This window comes from Anabrus simplex, chromosome 6, assembly GCF_040414725.1.
Source record: "Anabrus simplex isolate iqAnaSimp1 chromosome 6, ASM4041472v1, whole genome shotgun sequence".
Classification (NCBI taxonomy): Eukaryota; Metazoa; Arthropoda; class Insecta; order Orthoptera; family Tettigoniidae; genus Anabrus; species Anabrus simplex.
Genome location: NC_090270.1, coordinates 48,085,185 through 48,111,574, shown reverse-complemented (window position 1 = coordinate 48,111,574; position 26,390 = coordinate 48,085,185). Strand labels below are relative to the sequence as shown.

At 41.0% G+C, this 26,390-nt stretch overlaps 1 protein-coding gene across 1 annotated transcript in view; it reads left to right on the top strand.

The window, feature by feature from the left end:
* The window catches only part of LOC136875855 (uncharacterized), a 602,304-nt gene that overhangs the window by 463,203 nt on the left and 112,711 nt on the right, over window positions 1-26,390 (top strand). The window lies entirely within an intron of this gene.

Below are 26,390 nucleotides of genomic sequence, written 5' to 3'. Positions count from 1 at the left end.
ATCATGACATTGGTCACGTACATTGACATGGTCAGTGGCCATATGTTCGCCAAATTTTATGATTCTAGCTGTCACATGAGTGTCAAAAAGTTAAAGTGGTATATGAAAACTGTACCAAATTTCACCCCATTCAATGACTAACTGAATCTAACCAATAAATATAGGAGATACGAGAAAATGTCATGGGTTCAACCATGCAGAACATTGAACGAGGCGTCTGATGGTGAAGTCCGCTTGTACATGCAATTTAATATAATCTTACTCTCTGCCTTTACGGTAATTTACGGAGAAATCTGTATACAATGTAGAATTCCGTAGCGATGCACGGGTACATTTGCTATTAATTTAATAATTGCATTCATAATGTTTAATATACCGTAATACAATACAGGGTGGGCAAACGGGAACTGTGTCGGAAAATATTTACAATAGCGGGATTGACCTTTGTTAATGAACATCACAAAAGATGCTGGAAATTGCCTCACATGAAGAAATGAAAAACTGAGGATCAAAAAGTCCTGACTCAACTTCACTCAGAAACCACCGGCAGAACTCAACACTCGGAGGTTTGTGTGGACACTTTAATGCATGCACAACAGTAAATGAGTAAGGATACAGATGCAGGTCCTTTTTGATTATGTTTCGCTTTTTTTTAAGCTGGTTGCTTTACGTCGCACCGACACAGATACGTCTTATGGCGACGATGGGACAGGAAAGGGCCGTGGCCTTAATTAAGGTACAGCCCCAGCATTTGTCTGGTGTGAAAATGGGAAATCACGGAAAACCATTTTCAGGGCTGCCGACAGTGGGGTTCGAACCTACTATCTCCCGAATACTGGATACTGTTTCGAAACGACGATCTCTTATTTCTCACTTTCACAGACAAACTTATTTCCAGTGTTCCATTCACTCGAGCAATGTTTTATGGTGTTCGAGTTCTTTTCGTATAATTGCGGTTTTTATTTTCTCCAGAGACCGTTTCATGCCATTTTGCCGCTAAGTTTTGCATTGCACACTTTGCGGTGGGGGTTTGCCAAAACACATCCTGTCCTCAACTCTTGCGCAAACAGTTACGCACAGTTTTCCACAATTCGTGCTTTGCAAAACACTCGACGTTGAACACGCGCTGTTTTATCTTGTGCACCATTTTGTGTTGCATTCATCTGGTCACTAAACACGTCTGCCCCTCTCATTCACTCACACGTAACGGCACAGTAACGTACTCGGGAGAGGCGCTCGCGCAGATATGTGACAGCAATCGTTTGGTGCATCAAAATCAAGGTTTCTAGCATTTCATCTGATGGGCAGCTCTCCTGTTCATTAACAAGGATAATATATTCTGGGCCAGTTTCATTTTGACCGAGCTCGATAGCTGCAGTCGCTTAAGTGCGGCCAGTATCCAGTAATCGGGAGATAGTGGGTTCGAGCCCCACTGCCGGCAGCCCTGAAGATGGTTTTCCGTGGTTTTCCATCTTCACACCAGGCAAATGCTGGGGCTGTACCTTAATTAAGGCCACGGCGCTTCCTTCCACTTCCTAGGCCTTTCCTATCCCATCGTCGCCATAAGACATATCTGTGTCGGTGCGACGTAAAGAAAATAGCAACAAAAAAAAAGAAGTTTAATTTGCTTACTCGGAGACCACCGGTTCGATTCTCAGCCAGGACAGGGAATTTAACGTGATCTTATGGCTAATTGGAGATCAATCCAGCCTGTGTAAGAACAAATTTGAGGAGCTATCTGACTGTGAGATAGCGGCCCGAGACTAGAAAGCCAAGGTTAAGCCGGCAGTATTCGTCTCTCTGATTACTTATTGCTAAATAATGTGCAGGACTTTGGGATGAGGAATGGTCGCTTAGTTGATGAAAGTCCGTCAGTGCTGTTGTGTGATGGTATATATCACATCTCTACGCTGAATTCATTATTACTATTATTATTATTAGTATTATTATTTTATTGATCTTTGAAGGTCAGAATATTTGAAGCTGGAAGGTCTTATATATTAGTAGTTTGTTTTGTACAGGCAGTTGGAAAACACACAGCTATTTTCAGATTTGAGAAACATCAAAGGGAAATTTTACTAAGTCACGCGGAGAGTCAAAGCCTCCCTGAGCATGGCAGGGATGTTATCATATGTTACTATAGCGTGGATATCTCTCGCAAATGATTATATGGACAGGATGACACGAGCTTGATTTTTGTGAAGCCTATGGGGAGGAGAAATACTTTTGGAGAGCGCAATCGAGGGACACTACTACGATTACTCTTCAACATGTATGTGAACAGTAAGTGTAGGTTTGATTGTGAACGAACGAAGCAGTGTTGCTTGAATTTTAATACTTATATAACGCTTATGCTAAGGTACTGATCTTGATATTCATATCTAACGACAACCTTCGTTAATCTATGTCCCGGTTTCAAGCCGTAGGAAAACAGCGTGTGTTTGTGCAAGTGAAAGTGTCTCTAAAACCAAGTGTTGGTATCAGTGAGAAAGAGGTACAGTATCAAAGTTATATACCATGCTTTGATGGTGAGAGCCGACAATTCGTGCTGATACACTGAGACAGTGAAAGTCAATTATCCACTGAATATATGTTTTGTAACTATTGGTTATCGAGTTCACTACAAGTGATAGTGGAGTCCTCGTTGTCGTTTTCCCACTGCTTTTCTTTTTATTCTATGATTGTTGAATGTATATAAGGAGTCTCCCAGCAGCTGTAAATATTTATTGAGTGTGTTTATATCTTATCTGTATTAGGTGGTGAGGAATAGCTTATGTACGGTTTTTTTTGTTAGGGGCTTTACGTCGCACCGACACGGATGGGTCTTATGGCGACGATGGGAGAGGAAAGGCCTAGGAGTTGGAAGGAAGCGGCCGTGGCCTTAATTAAGGTACAACCCCAGCATTTGCCTGGTGCAAAAATGGGAAACCACGGAAAACCATCTTCAGGGCTGCCGATAGTGGGATTCGAACCTACTATCTCCCGGATGCAAGCTCACAGCCGCGCGCCTCTACGCGCACGGCCAACTCGCCCGGTAGCTTATATACGCACAGTGGTTAGATATGAATATAGATTATTTATTTTTAATCAGTGGAGACGTTACTGGAGAACCTAGCTGCATTTGTTACTCGCTTATTCGTGTTCAGTTGGTTAGGTAAAAACAGTCAGCAGAATAACAGTTTTTCACGTCAATGAACACGACTGCTGTGGAATCGTTTATGCTGTTCCATTTATTATGAGTTGTTATTTATATTTAAATTCGAGGGATCGTATGGTGACCTCTGGCACCCATTTACCTGCATTATTGGAAAATTAGTTTTTATCAGTATCGTCATTTATTTGTTTATTCAATAATTTTGAATATTATTTCATTGAAAGTCGCTAGGTGATGTTTACATTTAATTATGGTACACAAACTAATATTTTGATTCAACAGTAGAGCAATTGTAAGTTCTCTGTTACAGTAGATATTCGTGTTCAGTTCTGGAAATTGTTTCATGGATAAATTTTATTTTAAAAAAATTATTCCTAACAAAATTTACATGAATAATATCTACCTTCATATCATTTTATATTAGACTTTATTTCGGACGAATTTTAATAATTATATTATTAATAACAATAACAATAATAATAATAATAATAATAATAATAATAATAATAATAATAATAATAATAATAATAATAATAATAATAATAATAATAATAATAATAATGCCTCGTTGGCCGAATGGTCATAATATATGCCTTTAGTTCGGGAGGGTCTAAGACAATTCCCAAGCAGGGAGAGGTATTTTAACTCAGTCTGCTTTATTCCTTTAGCCTGGGGCTGGATGATTTATTCGCCATGCTATACATACAGCACATCGCACTACAAACCACTACAAAAACACGCGGTATGGAATTCATTACTCTACGTGGGGGGTGATATCAGGAAGAACATCCGGCCGTTCAACAGGGCAAATTTCATACCAAGTTCCGACCCAAGGTAATTTTGAAATAAGCCAGGAATAATAATAATAATAATAAAAATAATAATAATAATAATAATAATAATAATAATAATAATAATAATAATAATAATAATAATTGCTCGATACAAACAGATAAAACCACTCAGCCTAATATACCAGATGTGACATTAATAGACAAAAATAACCAACGTATACATATCTCATTGACATCGGTCTCCCGAACGACCACAATATGCAACAGAAACACAGGGAGAAGGTTGATATAAATGATAAAGAATCTGGAAATCTGGAATCTGGGAGTGATAATTCTTCCTTTTCTTCTTTCCCGGCTGGCTTTACACCAAAATCATTTCCAGAAAACTTAAATATACTAAAGGTCGCCATCTACACCCACAATATGCTATAAAAGGCTGCAATTTTGAAGACCTACAACATCGGTTGAACATTTCTGACTGCTCAATACGGACCATAAATATAAGATGATACAACCAATATAGGGTATACCATTAGGAATTGCCAATATTCAGGGATATGAGATGTAGTCCCTATTACGAAGGGTTTACAAGGTGGATCTGCTACGACTAGTACTAGTAGTACTAATAGCTTTCATTCCTCCTCTCTCTAAGGCCAGGAGATTTGTATCGGAGAAGGAGATGCACGGTGAATGTGAGAGGTTTGGCGGCCATGGCCTATACTAGGTACTGTACCTGCATTCGCCTTTGTGCAGGAGAATGGAAAACCACGGAATGCCATTCTCAGGACAGCCGATGGTGGGGACCAGCCCCTCTCCGCCTCCCGAATGCAGAGGCGTACAGCCACGGTAGATCCGTGGTCACCCCTCCTCTGCTTGGTTGGCCCGTCGGTGTGCAGAGCTGTCGGACCAGCCGTGGCCACTTGTGCGCCGGCACCCACTCAGCACCCGTGGAGATGGAATACATGTACTGTAAATTTTTGTTTTGCGCTAGTGGCGCGCACCTATGTGTCGTACTCACTCAACCGCTTTGAAGTTTTATTCTAGTCCATCCTACCTCGTTGCTTTCAACCTCTTTGCTCAGGATGTCTTTCTAGCTTTGATACTAACGCATAGAACGCGCAGTTCTCCATGGGGTGTTGTGAGCGACTGAGAGTGTATCAAAGAGAAACATCGATTAACTGTGTTTGTTCACGCTCTTGCTAAAATGCCGAACATCTACACTGATCACTAGGGCCCGGATGTTCATGCAGTAAGAGGTTAGAATGCAAACTTACTGAAGAGTGTAATAAGTAGAGTCTACCCGCACGACGGTACTGCTATGAGGTTTACATAAACATTTGGGGTTCAGCTCATTAGAATCCCTAGAATATGTTACTCCCACTACATTACGTTAGAGCGGACTAGTCGAAATTTCCTACTAAGTAATCTTGTTACTAAATAATTTTGTTAGAAGGAAATGTCGACTAGTCTGCTCTAACGTAATGTAGTGGGAGTAACATAAATTCTAGGGGTTCTAGTGGGCCGAACCCCTAATGTTTATGCAATACTCATAGCATTACCGTCGTGCGGGTAGACTCTACTTATTACTCGCTTCAGTAAGTTTATACTCTAAACTATTACTGCAGTAACATTCGGGCCCTACTGATTAAGAATATGCAGAAATGGTGTATGTTTACGGCTTCTGCGGTGGTAGTGCTCCTGCTGCTGTCGAGGAATAGCGTCCGCGCTTTCCGACACGTCAAATTCCTGATCGTAGAGTATTTCCCAGAGTTTTCAGCCCATTGCGTGAAACGGGTATTATTCCAAGTTCCCATTCTTCTTTTGAACGTGTACTTCAATAACTTGTGCAGGAACAGCAACACATTGCTAAAATGGTGCAGCGTAATCCTATTACCAGCACGCGGTGATTTTCTGCACGTATCAATGTGCCACGAACACATTTATAGCGAAATATATATGCGGAATACTTGTACCCATTTTAAAACTTCAAAGAGGTTAGGTGGGTATGGCACATATGTGCGCGTCACTAGCCCCTCCCCTCAAAAAAGTTACATTAAATACGTCCTCTCAGAAAACATTCGGCATAGGGCATATGTCCATATGAATTATTTGTATTCAAATGAACGTTCCTGTCATATTTTGGAATATTGACCATTCCTCCTTGGACACTCTGTATAGTGAAGAATAGTACATTGTAAATGTATGTAAACATGTAAATTATGATTCAGTTCTATTTATTATACTTGATGTATCGAAATAGGAGCGATGTTACCAACTCTTCAATAATAATAATAATAATAATAATAATAATAATAATAATAATAATAGTGCATCTGGACTTCATGCGTGTCCTCTTACAATTAGTCTTACTCTTCCAGAGGGCAGGGAAACCAGAACCCTGTTGGGTGATATATGGCTGCGTGCTAGTTCATTGTGTTGGCTAAGCACCAAATGTGTCACCATCAAAGTTCTTTCACATCCTATGACATGAAGTTTCCTCTGCCTCTCTAACTTGTCACTCACTCTAGTGTGGTTGTGCGTACGATCTGTGCTGTTCAAATTGACATGGTCATATTTTTATGGATGGATGTCTTCCGTGGTATCATTTATGTGCATGGAGATATTCATATGCCATGTTGTCTTGTTCTGCACATGGCTCAGTATTTGTCACAATTCACCACACCGCTGGTGGACACTCTCTCCTTGATCTAGCCTTTTCTTATTACGTCCATTCACCAATTCTTTGGCCGTCCTCTTGGTTATGGTTTCTGTAGAGCGTAGTTCTTGCAATGGACAGGATCTCACAAGCATATAGGAATTACATGTACTTTTTCCACGATGGGAGGCACACCAAATATTGTCCAGATTTCCTCATTGATTAAGTCTCCTATATCCCAATGACCAACGAAACATCCTCATTTCTGCCACAGGAACGTTCTGTTTTCACGCTTTATTAACGGAATAATGTACTGGCCCATAGACTTCTCTATTTCATCTGGGTAGAACTTGCTGTGTGCTGTAAGTCCGCAGGAGTGTTACAGCCTTACGGCAGATGAGATACGAGGTATCGTAAGTGAGACAGTTAAATAACGTCACGGCATTTTGTGCTCATCGTACCCTCAGTCTGCTTTACACACTTTCAAAATTATGTTTCCTACGATATGCGTCCGCAATCCGTGTACATCAGGATGTCCTTCTAAATGTTGTATCATGGATTTTGTCTGAGATGACACTAACAGGACAGTCAAGCAACGCGGTGTATTCAAGATCTTGGTGACTGGATCCTTGAAAAGAATGGAGAGTAAAGGTGGGACCTTGAAGTACACTGACATGGATATTGAATGGACGGGAATTTCGTGCAGCGCAGCTAACCATCACAAACATATATCTTAATTACACACCCGTAATTTCATTCCCTAATCTTTGCTTGCCTGTACAACCACTGCTTGACGATCAAACGTGTAGATGTGTGCCTGCCACAAGTGAGTGCTGGAATAATCTGGTACTGACATTTTAACAATAATAATGTTCACGTGTGGTCTACGGAAATTCCTGGAGAAGGTCTTTTGAGTTGACGCCCTATAGGCGACATGAGCGTCTGTAAGAATGGGGTCCTACGTAAGATAAATTCTACTGATGAGAACAGAACCAACATCCAGCTCCGAGCAGAGGAATTCACCAATGAAGGTTACAATCCCCTACCTGGTCGGGAAAAAGAAGCCGACCCCCTTGGAACAAAGGAGAGCACTCTAACCATTCAGCCTTGGGACAGAACAAACCTGTGTACTCGTCCCGCGGTGGTGCAGCTCTTTTCAGGCAAACATCCGTTGGAGGTGAGCTGCATGTACCAGCTTTCATATCATTCCTTTTTCTTTGCTATTTGCTTTACGTCGCACTCACACAGATAGGTCTTATGGCGAAAATGGGATAGGAAAGGCCTAGGAGTGGAAAGGAACCAGTCGTGGCCTTAAATAACGTACAAACCCAGAATTTGTCTGGTGTGAAAATGGGAAACCATGAAAAACCATCTTCAGGACTGCCGACAATGGGGTTCGAACCCACTATCTCCCAGATGCAAGCTGACAGCTGACCGCACGGCCAACTCACCCGGTCTTAAATTTCTGACAGTACCGAGAATCGAACCCTGGCCTCGGAGGAGGGCAGTTAATAGTTCTAACCTTTACGCTGCGGAGACGGACATGTTACCAATGATGGTAGTATACTACTTACATCACAAGAACATAAAACATAAATATGCTAATCATAGCTCCCGTGCTTGTTTCCTTCGTGAAACTTCAAGTAATACAATTTACATCTAGTGATTTATTGATAGGAATCCTTGTATTCTGTTTTGCATACAAGGATGAATACGCACTCAAGATATATATTATGTATTCTTGTCTGTTAATGTATCTCCGGGAGACTTCGTGAAAGCACTCAAATGTATCCTAATATCTTCTGATTCTGTATCCGTGGAACCCCCCACTTCTTCGTCGAGCTCCTCTCCAATTCATTTCCATCTCAAACACCCACGTACTTCCCACTCAAGTTTAATATTCATCTCTGCTAAGAATTCATTACACATTAACAGATTAGCGATAATGACTTGTAACTTTTGTATCATTCGTTACAAAACCAGTCAAGATTTATTTTGAAAAAACCGAGAGCATTATTTTCGCTTCGTTTCTCCGCATCACTTCCTTAGTGAATAAGACATTACGTTGTACCGTGACAGATTTATATCATTTAATATGTTTATTACTAATCAAGCTCTTCGTATTTATCTCATTGCCAATTTTATTTTATAAATTTTGCCATTTACGTCAACCATCGTAAAATACCCCCTTATCCGAATTATTTGTTATTAATAACAAACGAGAAAACTGCGAATAATAATATATGGATAATAGTCAGCTCCTCTGATCTGAGAAATATATAAGACTAGAAAGTGTGGGAAGCTGCAAGTTTGTATACACAAACTAAAAAATCTCTAAAGTATAAGGGCTCTTTTGATTTTTTTTACTTGTAGGTACTTTGTTACCTGTTAATTATGTGTGAAGAAATTTTTTGTAGATTTCATTATTGATACTTCACCCCCTTTCCACCCGTGCTTTTTTTCACCACTTCTCAACCCCCATGCCGAAAGGGTCTGAACATGGACTTAAACGACATGCTGAGAGTCACTGTTCATCTCAGCGACCCTGAAACCTGTGGATTCGACAATATATTCGATTATATTTATATGTCATTCCCTCCCCACCTCCACCCATAGCGGTGGCTTACCCCCACAGTTCCTTATTCCAGACAGTCATAAGTGTAGCAGAATCCCTCCTTGGTTTCGCCTACATTTACGCACGTGCCTACTTCGTTCCGCAGGCTTGTATTATACTGTAGAATCCCTGAGGTGACGTTGCCATGGTTACGGATGGTCATTTCTTCATCCGTTTTCTACAGCAAGGTAGTGTGATTAATTCAAACATGATTTTCGGGGCCCGTAGGAACTTATTGAGTTCTGTCCTTCGCGTCGTGAGAGCTTTGTCTCGTCATTGTGCGACAAATTTGATATTTCCTCTATACTGGATTATAATGAATTCCATAGGCAAATTTTTTATACCATGGGTTATATTCATTTTTCGTAGGGATCTCTAATAGTTTCGATAATACAATACATTCCATCTAACTCATCTATAGGTGAATTAATTTTTAAAATCGGTTCGGTAGTTTTTGAGTTTATCCACTACAAACAAATATAAAAGTATAAACATCTTTTTCTAGTTACAATATTAGTAGACTAAGTATAGATCTTTCAGCCTTCCATCATTCAGTTTGCAAGCCTGTATGAATGAAGTAAGTACGTCCACAATACTATATTTACAGCTAGCTCTCTGGCCTCGATTATCTCCTCATATATTATCTTCAGGTGCCTAAAAACCGAGTGTGACCGTCATCATCTTGGTCCTCTTTGATACTCTTCTACTCCGTAATCAAATGGATTGTACTCATAGATAACTGATCTTAATTTATCAACTAGGATTATTTACGTGACTGACTCTTTAAGAAAATCATTGATGAACATAAGATGGTACAGCAAAAGGCTGCAATATTCGTGCTTAGCAATTTCAATCCTAGAAGTAGAACCACAGGAAAGACAGAGAAACTCGGGTGGGAGACACTGGGGTCTAGAAGGAAACGAACACGGTTATGTGCCTACACGAATAAGCCAGCTTCGGGAGAGTTGAACAATCAGTTTGAAAAGCTCTGTTATATGAGTAGAACAGAGCTGAAACACAACGCTGAAAACTAACAATGATAAATATTCGTTTTTAAATCGGGGAACTGATGATTGGAATGAATTACCTGCAGCTGCCTTAGAGCCTTTTTTCCGAAAGTGTAAAATGCCTCAAGAATGGACTCCAGTATTCTAAAAATTGTGTCATGATGTCATATTTTAATATAACGCTCAATCAACTGTTAATTGACCGAGCTCGATAGCTGCAGTCGCTTACGTGCGGTATTCGTGAGATAGTAGGTTCGAACCCCACTGTCGGCAGCCCTGAAAATGGTTTTCCGTGGTCTCCCATTTTCACACCAGGCAAATGCTGGGGCTGTACCTTAATTAAGGTCGCGGCCGCTTCCTTCCTACCCCTAGCCCTTTCCTGTTCCATCGTCGCCATAAGACCTATCTGTGTCGGTGCGACGTTAAGCAAGTAGCAAAAAAAATAAAAAAAAAACTGTTAATTGTAGTATTAAAGCATCTTAAATATTTAATGTGTGCGTGAATTTGTATATGATGATGCTCCATTTAGAATGTCCAACTCGTTGTCTGAATGATCACTGTACTGGCCTTCCATTCAGAGGGCCCCAGGTTCGATTCCCGGCCAGGTCGGGGATTTTAATAGCTTCTGATTAATTCTTCCGGTTCGGGGACTGGGTGTATGTGTACGTCCCAACACTCTCCTTATCATATTTTAATATCACACTACACTACCGACCACCACAGAAACACGCAATAGTGCATACATCCCTCCATATAGGGTTGTCGTCAGGAAGGGCATCTGGCCGTAAAACAGGGATCTATCACCCAGCGACCCCACATGTGTGAAAAATCGGTAGGAAAGGAAGAAGAAGAAGAATAAAAGTTGGATTTAGAATATTAAAGTAGTAGTATTTTCTGTAATGTTTTATTCCCATGTAATTGATTGTTGTACTCGGGTGGTTGTTGTTGTTGTTGTTGGATAATGATGTTTTAACTTCTTCACACTACTGTAAGTGACCATTGCCACAGGGATATTTGCCAATTGCGGTGTATATAATAATAATAATAATAATAATAATAATAATAATAATAATAATAATAATAATAATAATAATAACATACATGCATTATCTTTATAGAAAGTTATGCCTTTCAGCTTTCAGTCTGTTAGCTTCCGACAATTTACTAAATTTAGCCACAATCCTCTATCTGAAACTAGTCCTGTGGCCTCATTTATTTCCATACCTCTTATCTTTAAATCATCGTCGTGGTCTCCCTCTACTTCTCTTACCCTCCATAACAGAGTCAATTATTCTCCTAGCTAACCTATCCTCCTCCATTCGCCTCATGTGTTCCCACCACCGAAGCCGGTTTATGCATAGAGCTTCATCCATCTAATTCATTCCTAACTTAGCCTTTATTTCCTCATTCCGAATACCCTCCTGCCATTGTTACCACATGTTTGTACTAGCAATCATTCTCGCTACTTTCATGTCTGTTACTTCTAAATTATGAATAAGGAATGCTGAGTCCACCCAGCTTTCGCTCCCGTAAAGCAAAGTTGGTCTGAAAGCAGACCGATGTAAAGATTGTTTCATCTGGGAGCTGACTACCTTCTTACAGAATACTGTTGATTGCAACTGCGAGCTCACTGCATTAGCTTTACGACACCTTGATTCAATCTCATTTAATATATTACCATCCTGGGAGAACACACAACCTAAAAACTTAAAATTATCTACTTGTTCCAGGTTTCTATCACCAATCTGACATTCAATTCTTTTAAATCTCTTACATACCGATATCAATTTAGTCTTCGAAATGCTCATTTCCATTCCATACTCATTGCATCTATTTTCAAGTTCCAAGATATTGGACTGCAGGCTTTCAGCACAATCTGCCATTAATACCAAGTCGTTAGCATAGGCCGGACTCCTTAATACATTTCCACATAACTGAATCCCTCCCTGCCACTTCATACCTTTCGGCAGATGATCCATGTAAACTACGAACAGCACAGGTGAACCCCTGTAAGTACTCTGAACCTAGAACTCACTCTACCATAAATTCTCACTGAAGCCAAATTGTCGACATAAATGCCTTTGGTTGATCTTAATAATCTACCTTTAATTCCATAGTCCCCCAGTATGGCGAACATCGTTTCGCTCAGTATACTGTCATATGCTTTCTCTAAATCTACGAAACATAAACACAACTGTCTATTCCTCTCGTAGCATGTTACAATTACGTTGCGCATACTGAAAATCTGAAGCTGACAGCCCCTCTGTGGTCTGAAATAACACTGGTTTTCATCCAACTTCCTCTCAACCACTGATCAGCCCCCCCCCCCCCCCTTCCAAGATGCCAGTGAATAATTTGCCTGGTAGATTATTCAATGAGATAACTAGATAGTTGTTGCAATACTTCATGTTCCCTTGCTTGTAGACAGGTGCAATTACTGCTTTTGTCCAATCTTAAGGTACCTTACCAACACTCCATGCAAATCCATGAAGCCATTTCTGCCCTGTTTTACCACTATACTTGAAAATTTCCGGTCTAATTTCATATATTCCTGATGCTTTATGACAATGGATTTTATTTACCATCCTTTTCACTTCTTCAAGTGTAATTTCACCAACATCATTTTCCTCCTCCCCATGAGCTTGGCTGTTCGCAACACCACCAGGAAGATTTCCTTTTGTACGTTGAGAAGATTTTCAAAATATTCCCTCAACCTCTCCGGTGATTCCCTGGGATCTATTATGAGTTCACCTGAGTAATCCAGAACACTGTTCATTTCCTTTTTCCCTACCTTCCTAAGATTACTTATTACTCTCCAGAAATGTTTCCCTGCTGCTTGACCTATTCTTTCCAGGTTATTACGAAATTCCTTCCACGACTTCTTTTTGGATTCAACATCTATTTTTTTCGCTCTGTTTCTTTCATCTACGGACGATTCCCTGTCTGCATCGGCCCTTGTTTGGAGCCATTTGTGATAAGCCTACTTTTTACGTTTACAAGCTGCTCTCACTTCCTCATTCCACCAAGATGTTCGCTTTTACCCATCTTTACATACAGTTGTTCCTAGATATTACCTTGCTGTTTCTACTATATCATTCCTGTATACCAATCATTCTCTTTTTGTATCCTGAACCTTACTGTCTACTGTTTGAAACTTCTCACTAATCATATCCATGTACTTTTGTCTGATTCCCTCGTCCTGGAGATTTTCTACACTTATTCGTTTGCAGACAGATTTCACTTTCTCTACCCTAGGCCTAGAGATACTTATTTCACTACAGATCAGATAGTGGTCTGTATAATCGAAAAATCTCCGAAAAACTCGTACATTAAAACAGACATCCTGAATTCGAAGTCAGTTAAAATATAGTCTATTATGGATCTGGTACTGCTAGCCTCCCATGTGTAGCGGTGAATAGCCTTATGCTTGAAGAGTATATTCGTAACTGCTAAACCCATATAGCACAGAAGTCCATCAAACAATTCGCATTCCCATTAGCTTCCATATCTTACCCATATTTACCAATCACCCTTTCGTATCCTTCAGTTCTGTTTCCAACTCTCACATTGAAATCACCCATTAGCACTCTCCTATCCGTCCTACTCGTTGCTTGAATGTTCAGAGTACTGGACTTCTGTTCAGAGGGACCCGGGTTCGATTCCCGGCTGGGTCGGAGATTTTAACCTTCATTGGTTAATTCCAGTTGCCCGGGGGCTGGGTGTTTGTGCTGTCCCCAACATCCCTGCAACTCACACACCACACATAGCACTAACCTCCACCACAAAAACACGCAGTTACCTACACATGACAGATGCCGCCCACCCTCATCGTAGGGTCTGCCTACAAGGCCTACAAGGGCTGCACTCGGCTAGAAATAGCCACACGAAATTATTATACTATCCTATCCTTCCTGTTGACTATCACCACGATGTCACTCAATGCTTCATAAAACTTGTCAACTTCATCCTCATCTGCACCCTCACATGGTGAATACACTGAGACAATTCCTCCAACTGCGAAATCTACCCACATCATTCGCTCATTTACCTGCCTGACAGAAACTATGTTGCATGCAATGGTATTTATGATAAACAGCCCTACCCCATACTGTACCCTTCCCCCTTCTAACGCCCGTCAGGTACACTTTATAAACTATTCCATGTTATTTCCCCTTACCCAAATATCACTTACGAAACTCCTAGCACATCTAGATGCATCCTCCTTGCTGACCCAGCTAGTTCTAGTTTATTTCTTCCAGTGATCCCAGTGAAATACTATTTGCACTTCTATGCAAGATTGGCGTAGAACGTCCAATCAAACAAACTCTTGATGAGCGTAAATAGTCAGGAACTATAGTATACCTGAAAGTAGGATGTTGATAGCTCGCCATCGAATTCCATTTTGTTCGCCAAGTTGTTTCCAAGGAGTCCCTCGCCTGTCAAATGGGAGTGCGACTCCGTTACTCCCGTACGTCCGACGCCTGCTTAAAATGTTCTAAGCTCGGTCAATTCATGAAGCAGGATGCTACCCTATTTACACATAGTCCATGCGAGGTTTAGGGACCATCGGTGGATTATATAGTCCTAGCCATCTGAGCACAAGGATGGCCATGACTCAGAATATTTTCGAGATGCCCAGTCGCATTCCATAGCAACTGGTATCCCGACTCACAAGACCAATTACCAGGCCACTCAGCCGTTTCCCATGGTTCACGAACTAGGACGTGACTACAGTAACTCACACCATGAACTACTACTACTACTACTACTACTACTACTACTACTACTACTACTACTACTACTACTACTACTACTACTACTACTACTACTACTACTACTACTACTACTACTACTACTACTACTACTACTACTACTACTACTACTACTACTACTACTACTACTACTACTACTACTACTACTACTACTACTACTACTACTACTACTACTACTACTACTACTACTACTACTACTACTACTACTACTACTACTACTACTACTACTACTACTACTACTACTACTACTACTACTACTACTACTACTACTACTACTACTACTACTACTACTACTACTACTACTACTACTACTACTACTACTACTACTACTACTACTACTACTACTACTACTACTACTACTACTACTACTACTACTACTACTACTACTACTACTACTACTACTACTACTACTACTACTACTACTACTACTACTACTACTACTACTACTACTACTACTACTACTACTTTGGAGATCCTCCGTGGCGCAGACGGCAGCGTGTCGGCCTCTCACCGCTGGATACCGTGGATCAAATCCCGGTCACTCCATGTGAGATTTGTGCTGGACAAAGTGGAGGCGGGACAGGTTTTTCTCAGGGTACTCCGGATTTCTCTGTCATCTTTCATTCCAGCAACGCTCTCCATTCTCATTTCATAGCATCTATCACTCATTAATATAAATCACTTTGGGAGTGGCGACCCCATCGTAATAACAGCCTATATATGATTCATTCATTACATACCTGACCGATCAAAGAATGGAAAACAGATTGTAGGTTTTCATTTTTCAATTATTCTTTGGAGATCCCAAAGAAATACTATTTGCACTTCTATGCAAGATTGGCGTAGAACGTCCAATCAAACAAACATCTGGTGAGCGGAAATAATCAAGAACCGAAGTATACCTGAAAGTAGGACGTTTCAGTTCTATTCTCTATCAGGAAAGGATTAAGAGTGAGATGGCCTCCCTCACCTGCTACCCTGGGCGTCAGTGAAAAGGCCTGCATCAGGCCTCTCATATTATTATTATTATTATTATTATTATTATTATTATTATTATTATTATTATTATTATTATTATTAGAATTTGTTTTACGTCATACCGACACAGATATGACTGAAGGCGATAATGGGATAGGAAAGGGCCAGGAGTGGGAAGGAAGCGGCCGTGGCCTTAATTAAGGTACATCCCCAGCATTTGCCTGGTGTGAAAATAGGAAACCACGGAAAAACCATCTTCAGGGCTGTCGACAGGGATGTCCAAATCCACTATCTCTTCGATGAAAACTCACAGCTGCGCGCTCCTAACCGCACAGCCATCTCGCCCGGTGTTTATTATTATTATTATTATTATTATTATTATTATTATTATTATTATTATTATTATTATTATCCGAATCATCCTAGACATTTGCTCACTGGTGAGTACAGTATAAAGGTTGCATTCTAAGCGTACGATGTTAGCAGTAGTATGGTCTTTGAGAAAGCCGCAGATATCGATTCTTGAATCACGACCTCAGCCGTAATGCTCGCGCATCGAATGTACAAATGCTCCCCTTTCTATAGAAAATGCTCCTGCTATTTATCCTCTGATTTTTTCTTTCCTTCTTGCAAACACTTTAATCACACTCTTACCTCCCTCTTTGCATTTAACATGTTAAGGACACTTGCAGACGGCACGTTTTTCACTTATTCACATCAGAATTGGGAACGCCGTGGCAATGCGTTTGCTGTCCTACCTTATTATGATACTCATCCTCTTTCTGAGAATACGTCACTTTCTTTGGCTATGCAGACAACGTAGATGAGCAATCGAAGTGGATACTTGATGGTCATTGCCTCAGTAGTGGTACTGGTCTCGTTCAAGATGCTAATTAAATTAATACCCTGCCGATGTCTTCACTGCTTCGGTCACACTTAACACCATTCTCAGATAATGGAAGCTACTGCAGAGGGCTGTATTGATGACCAAAATAATCCATGAAGTCCAAGAGATAAACAATTAGACTGTAGAAAATAATATGATATTGCGAACATTCAACAAATCCTTAGAAAAAATTAATTAAAATAAATATAAAGAAAACAATATTTATCATAGTAGACAAAAATAAGCCACCAGGTAGAAAATCTCAAAATTAAATAACACACCGATAGAATAAGCCACAGAATTCTCCTGTTTAGGTAGTCGCCTTAATTAAGGTACAGTCCCAGCACTTATTTGGTGTGAAAATAGGAAACCACGGAAAAAATATTTTCAAGGCTGCCAAGAGTGGGGTTCGTACCCACTATCTTCCGAATGCAAGGTCAAAACTGCGTAACCCTAACTGCACTCTACATGTAGAGAGGTTTAAGTGAATATAGGGGATTCATTCAACCAACGAAAATACCTTGGCTGGATTAAATGTAGGTGATCCAAAATTCGTGGTTTCGATTCCAGCTCAGATAGTCGATTTTTGGAGGGTAGTCAATGATATTCACTGTTCATGTCATTGCTCGTGTTGCCATGTTTAAGATGTTCCGTGGCACAGTGTGTCAAATGTCAAATTTAACGCAGCTACTGTAATCATCCAGTGGAATTCCACTTTCACTGCTAGAAAACAGCTCAAATGGAAAAAAATACTGGTTAAGGCGGGCTGATAGGACGGAGTTACTTCAGACGATATGACACTCGATATCTGAGACACATTCATTATTATTATTATTATTATTCTTATTATTATTATTATTATTATTATTATTATTATTATTATGAATGTCACGTACTAGTCCCGTGGTAGCTCTTTTGGTAGTTCCTAACCCATTGTCGCCAATATACCTATGTGTGTCCTTGCGATGTAAAGCACGTTATAAACATAAAGTTTATAGATCTCTCGATTTTCTGTCTCAGTATTCGAACACGTATTATTTCGAGCATAACAAGTGCCTCTTCACCGCCTCAACTAGCCAAACCCCACGTTCTTAAGTCATTTTCATGCAAAATCAGTTATTTATAAAAGACGCTCAGAAACTCCATGAGGTGAATGATACGACGACCTTTCAAGTTAAAAGGAGGAGGATAGGGCGGAGATGAAAAGCAAAAGATAACGAGAATATGACTTGGCCGAAGCTTCGTTATATAAAAGAGATCATACATAAAATGATGTTCTCTTTATTATGTTTCATCTTATTTAGTGTGTATTTCTTCAGTTTCCTTCTTACTCTACCTGTTCACCGCCAGATATGCGCTTGTTATCTGAATTGCGTTATTATAAGCTCATTCTCCTTATTCACTCTCTGCTAAATTGGAAGCTGAGAGAGAGAGCGCGCGCGCAAACAGAATCCTTTTTAAAGTCATAGATGTAACTTATATACTGCCCAACTGCTTTAATCTAATGCAAAATTTAAATTAACTTAAGTGAGGATGGCAAAAAGTTAGCACAATTCTGTCAAGAATAAACCTATTCTCCTAAGAAAACTATGGCTGAGATTAGAGTTAATGCATAATGCTTCCTACAGTGTGGTTCACAAAGGAAACAGGCAAAGCCACCGCATTACAGGTCGTGAAGACTCTTTGAAATCTCTCTATATAAGAGCAAGTCGGTTTAGAGCGATCTATATATAGGTAAATAAACATGATCGTCGCCATAAGACCTATCTGTGTCGGTGCGACGTAAAGCAACTAGCAAAAAAATAAAAAAATAATCATGAAAATAGACGTGAATTAATGAGGCACATCCAGAAATCTCAGAAATTTTAACTTTGGTACCGGAGAAGCTAATAACTCCAGCATCCTTAGAAAAATCGAAAATTCTCAAAATTCCCCGAAGGAGGCACGCAGGGGGGGGGCTTCAAATTTTCCGATAAGCATAAGAATGCAGTCGTATAATTTATCGAAAGCGACAACCTGTAGTGTTCGTGGGCTTTAAAAAATTCTTTAATTTCCTCATTTTTATCCGCCTTCCACCCCAAATCAAGATGGCGGCATAATCTGGCAGACGAGCTAGAATATTGAAATTTGGTGAAATTATAGCTTTTACCATGTAACCGACGGAAAAATTCCAGGATGTTCAAAATTTCATGACTGTGCAGACATTCCTTTCGAGCTATTTGTTGGTAAGTCGTATCTCAAAACACATGGCACAACCTCAGTTCAGTTTGGAGTGATCTACAACTTTGGCCCTATGACTTTTTGTCGTATTTTCTCCCTTATACGTTAGAACTGTCTGTATTTCTGGATTGTTCGTACATTTGGTGATTTTTACATGAATATTTCATTGTTTGACACACTTACAAGAAGGTACACTCATGAAGTTTGGTGTGCATATTGGCATAATTAAGGGAGATATGTGGACCAAATTTCATGATTCTAGCTTATATATAAGTATGCAAAAAACAATGTAAAGCGTTAAAAATGTCCTCAAATTTCACCCCATTCAATGTTTCGAACTCAATTTAACTCATAAATATGGGAGATACGAGAATATGTTTTAGAACTAAACATGTAGAATGATAAAGGAGTGTCAGATGTTGCAAACTGTTTGTTAATATGATATACCGTTTAGGAGTAGTGAATCTCGAACTGGAGGTCTGCACTTTGATATATTTAATAAAATTTCAAATACCGAGTGTAAAGTAATTTATGTAGAAATCCGTATCCGATGTAAAAAAACATAGCGAAGCACGGGCACGTTTGCTACTGTCGAATACAAAGGCGTCCACCACCCGTAACCTGGCCATTTATATATTACTTGTTTATCGTTTGGTATTTACAAACGATGAGGGGATAAGTCTTCAGGTCACACAAACACAAAGTGACAGAAAGATGTAAAAGAACTAGGGTTAAGAAGGTAGCAGCCTTGGCATTCATTAAGACATAGCACCAATATTTATCTCGTGTGAAAATTGAAGCTCACGGAGAACTATCTACATGAATGCCGATGATGGGATTCGAACCCGCCATTTCCCAAATTAAAACTCAGAGTTACACGACCCGAATCGTGCGAATGATCTAGACTGATGTGTGTGCATCAATGGTCATTCTACTGTTAGAATAAATGGTGTAAGGTAAGGTAGACCGCAACTTCCAAGACACATTTCTCACACGTGAAAGAAGAAAACATGTTATACAGGGTGGAAAAATAAAACTTGCTCAGGAAATATTGTTAAGACTAACGCGAAGTTGTGCACTGTTTATGAACAGCAGAACTGCCCATGCGCAGGAAATGCTGGAAACCACGATTTAGATGCACCACTTGGAACTCACCTCCCACATATCCTCAGTATGTTGCCGTGTGATTTCCCACGTACCCACTTTTATTACCCACCTAAGTGGATCCTCCCTCCAGCGGTCAAGGGGAAGGAATAAGTATCTGCGAGTCACGATCCCCCTCTCGCTGGATCAGGACCGTAAAAGCTCCCCGGACCGCGAACTTCATGGATTTCCCCCCAGGGAATGGCACGGCCATCAACTTCCGACTCTTACCCTCCCCTTCAACGAGCACCAAAAGAGTTATCCGCCCCCCCCCCCCAACTCAGAACCACCTCGGCGGATCGAGTAGCCGAGGCCCTCTTGCCAAGAACCAAAAATCGCCCACCAAGAAACTACTACAAAGGCCTCACTTCCCGTCAAGATGCCTTCTAGCCTTACCCACCAAAACAACCTGAACAAAAACCACAACCAACAATTACCAATACCACCTAAACAGGAGCACTGGAAACCGATAGGACGCCGAGGCGGGTCGCACACATATGCTGCAACTACACACGCTGAACGTTTCCTTTTTCAAAATTTACAGTGCAAAAAAAAAAAAAACAACCTCCAAACGAGAATTAATAATATTCTCGTGAAAACACAGAGACAGGGCCCACTGATGCTGATACTGCTACTCCTGCAGTTTAGCAACATTGGGCATGGTCAGTAGCCGGTTGGATGACCACCAGGTATACCACCTGCCGCTGAAACACACACAGTTATTAAAAACGAACACAACAGCCATGGTCAAACACACCGCGAAGCTCGACTTCCAAATAACCTCACATTTACAGTCATACTCCTACGAATGCCATATTTTAACTAACATTTATTATTATTCTCATTATAAAACTACCTCTACTTATTCTTTTTATACCTATTTCCCAAACAGTCCAGGTGAGGATCGCTAAAGTGAAACCGGAACTGGAGCTCAATAAACTTACTGCTACATCTGGATTACGTGTGAGTGAGTGAGTAAGGGGAAGAGACGTGTTTACTGACCGGTTGAATGCAACACAAAATAGTGCTCACAATAAAACAGGGCGTCCTAGTTGTCGAGTGTTGTGCGAAGCACATTTCGTGGAAAAGCTGTGTGGAATTGTTTGAGCAACAGTTAAAGACTGAAAGTGTTTGGCAAAGCCTCCAGCATCGCCTGTGATGTAAAACGTGTTGCTAAAACGAAACGGTCTTTGAGGCTAAACAAAATCGCAATTCTCCGAAAAGTATTCGAATACCAGAAAACATTGTTTGAGTGAAGGAAAGCCTGGAACGAATTCCGTCGAAATCTGAACACCTTTTATCTGTGCAATCAAGAGATCGTAATATCGAAGCATTATCAAAAAGTACTTGCATCTGTATCCTTACCAATTTACTGTTGTGCATGCGTTAAAGCGTTCAGACGAACTTTCTGGTGTTGAGTTCTGCCGGTGGTTTCTCAACGAATGAAGTGGATTCAGAACTTTTGAATCTTCAGTTTTTCATTTCTTCAGTTAAGGCCATTTCCATCATCTTCCTTGATATTCATTAGTGAGTATCATTTCAACGTCAGCACTTTGGTAAATATTTTCCCGGACATTTTATTTTGCCTATGTGGTACATGGAAATGGGTTGCAGAATTTTTATTTCCCATATTATAACTCAATTTCTGCAACTATGCTTAGTACATTAACCATAGGAAACACACAGCAATAGAAAGTTCCATCATAAAACATGAAACACTTTCTTACATGAAATGTTAAAAAATTCCCTCTGTTATCACTGATACATGCATCAACCGGCCGTCACGTAGAACCCCGGTACAGGATGCAGTGAGTCTTCGTGACCATTGGGTTACAGCCGGAGCTTTGACAGGGGCATGCCATGTGCTTTACCCCATTTTCTCTCTTCTAATTGATCAACATACTTCCTGTCCGGCTCCATGGCTGAATGGTTAGCGTGCTGGCCTTTGGTCACAGGGGTCTCGGGTTCGATTCCCGGTAGGGTCGGGAATTTGAACCTTAATTGGTTAATTTCGCTGGCACTGGGGATGGGTGTATGTGTCGTCTTTATCATCATTTCATCCTCATCACGACGCGCAGGTCGCCTACGGGAGTCAAATCAAAAGACCCGCACTTGGTGAGCCGAACTTGTCCTCGGACACTTCCGGCACTAAAAGCCATACCCCATTTCATTTCAACATACTTCGTGAAGGAAATGAATATTTAGGAGCATTATCTTTTGCAGTATGAAACCCCTGCCGGTGAAATGTGTTCCGGATTGAATTGTTAGGAGAATTATTTTGTTTCTCTGTTTTTACAGTTTGCTTTACATCGCACCGACACTGGTAGGTCTCATGACCACAATGGGATAGAAAACGGTTAGAAGTGTGACGGAAGCGACCGTGGCCTTAATTAAGACACAGCCTCAGTACTTCCCTGGTGCGAAAATGCCAGGAATATGGGGCTTTCAGGTGAGAGGCAGGCACGCTACCCCTATACAGCGGGTGCGGCGCCTAGAGTGTGCTTACAAACGTAACTTAAAAAACTGTCAGGTTCCTATTAATAATGTTATATGCTTTACGTCCCACTAACTAATTTAATGGTTTTTGGAGACGCAGAGGTGCCAGAATTTAGTCCCGTGGGAGTTCTTTTACGTGCCAGTAAAACGAGGCTGAAGTATTTGAGCACCTTGACATACCACCGGACTTATCCGGGATCGAACCTGCTAAGTTGGGGACAGAAGGCCAGCACCTCAACCATCTGAGCCACTCAGCTCGGCACTGTCAGCTTCTTCAGCCTGCCGAGACTATGTTTGAGTAATAATTCCACAAACTATCTGAAGAAGAAAACATGGTAACAGTACTACACTTGAAAAAGAAACAACTTAATTAAAATAGAATTCTTTTTGGAGTACAATAATGATACCCTATGTTTCCTATTGAGGTAATTTGTAAATTATCGGGCGAGTTGGTCGTGCGGTTAGGGGCACGCAGCTGTGAGCATGCATGCGCGGAGAATGGGTTCGAACCCCACTGTCGTCAGCCCTGAATATGGATTTCCGTAGTTTCCCATTTTCACACCAGGTGAATGCTGGGACTGTACCTTAATGAAGGCCACGGCTGTTTCCTTCCCAGTCATACGCCTTTCGTATCACATCATCGCCATGAGAACAGACTGTGTCGGTGCGACGTTAAACCAATTGTTTAAAAATGTTTATTAATTTCTTTCTTTCTTTCTTTCTCTCTTTCCTTCTTTCTTTCTTTCTTTCTTTCTTTCTTTCTTTCTCTCTTTCCTTCTTTCTTTCTTTCTTTCTTTCTTTCTTTCTTTCTTAATCTGTCTACCCTCCAATGTTGAGTTTTCTCTCTGACTCAGCGAGGGACCCTAACTCAATAGCCTCAAGGGCAGTTTCCTGGAGCGTGGGGCATTGGGACCGGAGATAAAACTGGGGAGGATCAGTACCTCGCCCAGGCAGCCTCGCCTTCTATGGCGAACAAGGGCTTTGAGGGGGGTGTAAAGAACGGACGGGATAAATAAGGAAGAGAAAAGGAAGCGGCCGCGGCCGTAAGTCAGGTACCATCCCCGTATTTGCCTGGAGGAGAACTGGGAAACCACGGAACATAATTTCGAGGATGGCTGAGGAGGGAATCGAGCCCCCTTCTACTCAGTCGACCTGCCGAGGCAGAGTGGAGCCCGTTCCAGCCCTCGTACCACTTTTCAAACTTCGTGGCAGAGCCAGGAAACAACAAATTTGTCTTCCATGACACTACTTGTCTGGTCATAAGTATTCATGCCGTATCCCAGAAGAGTCCACAACTCAATGAAGAAACAGATATCACCAAGTCGATCAGTAGCGCGTTTGTTTGCCTTTCCTGTACATTATTTCTTTTAACCTGCTGGGCATTGAGAACACCAGTTGCCGTGTTAGTTCAGTTTAAATGTTCCCCCATTCTTGTAGTAACTGTTTCAAGTGTGATTTACTTGTTAAGTGGTGTTTTCTTAGTCTGGACTCCAATTCACTCCATAGATGTACGATGGGGTTGGTATCCGGTGATTGGGGAGGTGTTTTTAATGTGTGCGGCGTGTTGCAGGGTATCCACAAACGAACAATTTCCGCCATATGTTTGGGGTCATTGTCGTGTTGGAAGTAAAACTCATTAGCATTCCCAATAATTCCGGTGATTTTGCGAAGGTTTCCTTTCAGGATGTTCAAATATTGAAATCTGTCCATGGTCTCCTCGATAAATTCCAACTCTCAGACACCTGAAGCGAACATTGAGCTCCACACCATAATCCCACCCCCACCGTGCTTCACAGTGGTAACGAGGCACTGTTCATCGAGATCTGTGTTAGGGAATCTCCACACTAAAATGCGTCCATCACTTCGGAAAATATTAAAATTTACTCTCATCTGTAACATCACTGTCGACCAAAACCCATTATCTTTCGCCACATATTACTTTACATATTTTAGTCTCTTCCGTCGATTCGCTTTCTTTATGTGCGGTTTCTTTCTTGGGATCCTAGATCCATACGCAGCACCATGAAGGACCCTCCTTACTGTTTTGTGTGACACTACATGACGGAAATATTCCGTCAGCTGCGATACTATTGCCGAAGATGTACTGTGTGGTTGCTTTTTTATTGTGGTTACTATGAACCTTTCTTCTCGTCCGGTCAGTTTCTTCGGACGTCCACTTCTTTTCTTGCTTATAGGAACATCCTGTCCTTTTAACCATTTTATGGTGCTTTGCACGATTGGTCTGCTTCTTCAAATGATGTTTCCGTTCTCGGAATACGATTATGCTTGGTGGTGAAGACGTAGAATAAGTCGTCTCTCTTCAACAGACGTTTCCCTGGTCTTCCTCGCCATTGAACTAGTACCGTCTCTGACCCGCTGATCAGGGCGTCTCTGTCTGCATGTACTACACAACTAATGCCACGGAACAACACAGGTTTCTGTTTACTCGTTCAAACCCCGTCTTTACACGTGAGGTATGAATACTAACTTATGTCCAGACAAAATGTAGATAAGTAGTGTCAGGGAGTAAGTGTTTGTTGCTTTGTTACGTACTGTTATTTACTTCCAGTTTATTTTGTGCTTTGTAATGACTACTGATGTACAAGGTATACGTTCGGGTTTGTAATTTTTACCTGTATCCCGTATTGGTCTAGCAATAAAGCATTTTGTATTGGATGGGTAGGGGTATGAATACTTTTGTCCATGTCTTACTGAGGCATGCTGAAGGTGAGATGGGTAGGTCGAATAACGAATGAAAAGATGCCGTTTCGAGTTGGTGAGAGGAGAAAGATTTGGCTAAAATTCATAAGATGAACAGGTACAGTAGAACAGGGCCTCTCAGGGTGGGTGGTGCAAATGATCACTTCGCTTGGTTGACCACTCCTCGATTTAGAGCAATAGCGCTGTCTCTCTCTTTCCCCACGCCGGTCTCGCTCGCTCCGCTTGTCTCCCCTTTCCTCACTTGTTCCGTAGCACTCCAAATCCGAGCCGAGTTGAGCCAAGCTTAGCCGAGTAGCTCAGAGACGAAGCGTTGGTCCGAGCCGAGCCGAGTGGGAACAATGCACTGTGCACAGGAACTCTGCGCCTCAGTTTGCACGCGTGAGATTTTGGGCGTTTGAGAGGACCTATAGTAAAATGATGGGACACATCTTAAGACACTCAGGACTTGTTCAGTTGGTTTTGGAGAGAAGTGTAGGCGGTAAGAACGGCAAGGGTAGAAGAATATGACAAGCACATTAGAGCAAAAGCAGAATGTAGGAGTTACGTAGAAACGAGTTTGGCACAGAATAGGGTGGCATGGAGGGCTACATCAAACCAGTCAATGGACTTATGACTGAAACAACAATAACATTTTATTATTATTATTATTATTATTATTATTATTATTGAAGTTCTTCATCAGCAGTAATGGTCGAAATTTTTGTAGTCTCCATTTAGATTATACCTCGATCATGTCTACATCCGTTAATCGAGATTGCAGTTCCGATTCTGTGTTTATATCGAAACTATTTCTTGTATAAGGGTTGCCGTCAGGGTAGCTGAAACGTTGGCTGCTTCAAGATATTTTCCTGTTGTTACCAACTCATTGGCAAAGCAGAGGATCGTTACAAGATCAGTGTTTACTGATGATTCAGAACCATGCGATAATCTTCTATAAATTACTGGAACG